Genomic DNA, 984 nt, shown 5'->3' on the forward strand with positions numbered 1-984 from the left:
TTTTTTTATTGTCTACAGTGAATCAAGTCAAAAAGCAGTAGTAAATTTGGTTTATTTCCCAAATAGTGGCTTAGTGACTGTGTTTCCATTACAAATGTGCACAAAACTTTGTCAATATTTCACTAATGTTGAAGAAACACAATTTCACAATCGTGGTGTTTCCATTAAATATTAAATAAAATTAAAATCACACGTGAATAAGTTTGTTCACCAAGTCCTCCTCCAACTTCCTGTTGTCTCATCTTTTCCACCAGTAGTGACATCTGGTTGTTGATCACATGACTTGTGTGATATGAAAAAAGTGTTGCCACTTTTCCAAAATACACTTATTTAGACCTATAAACCACATCATCCTGTAACTATAAAACATTTTAGAGACTTTTTCCAAATTGGCGTGTTTCCATTCAACTAAAATAATTTTTGTAATTCCAGTTTGCAGTTATGTGCTCAGTGGAAACACAGCTTATGTTTGCAGTTGTAGGAGTTGCAGCTACATGGATTTGACTCGTCACATTGTCCCAGTGTAAACACATTCTGAACACAGATGCATGCAGTTTGACAAAGAGCAGCACCTGGACAAACTCTCTGTTTGTCTGGGCCCGTATTAGGAGCTTATCACTCATTGTAAAGTCTCCCTTATGCACTGTATGACCACTATCTCTATTGTTCCCATGCAGAACCCAACCGACTGAACTGAAGCTTCAGCGAATGCACCTGTGCCCTTCTATGCGGTTGTGTGGTATCTGTGTAGCCTGATTAACTGTCCATTAGTCAGGCCGTCAGCCTACCTCAAATCTTTGTCTATTTTCTTCTGATGTTGAAAAAACACAATTTCCCAATTGCAGTGTTTTCATTAAGTAATAAATTAAATTAAAATAACACATGGATAAGTTTGTTCATGCAATAAATCAATGAAAATCATGGCAGCGACGGATATAAACAGTTACATGAGACACATTCAAAATTCAGCCATGGTGCTAGTGC

This window comes from Poecilia formosa, unplaced genomic scaffold, assembly GCF_000485575.1.
Source record: "Poecilia formosa unplaced genomic scaffold, Poecilia_formosa-5.1.2 Scaffold36, whole genome shotgun sequence".
In the NCBI taxonomy this organism is placed as follows: Eukaryota; Metazoa; Chordata; class Actinopteri; order Cyprinodontiformes; family Poeciliidae; genus Poecilia; species Poecilia formosa.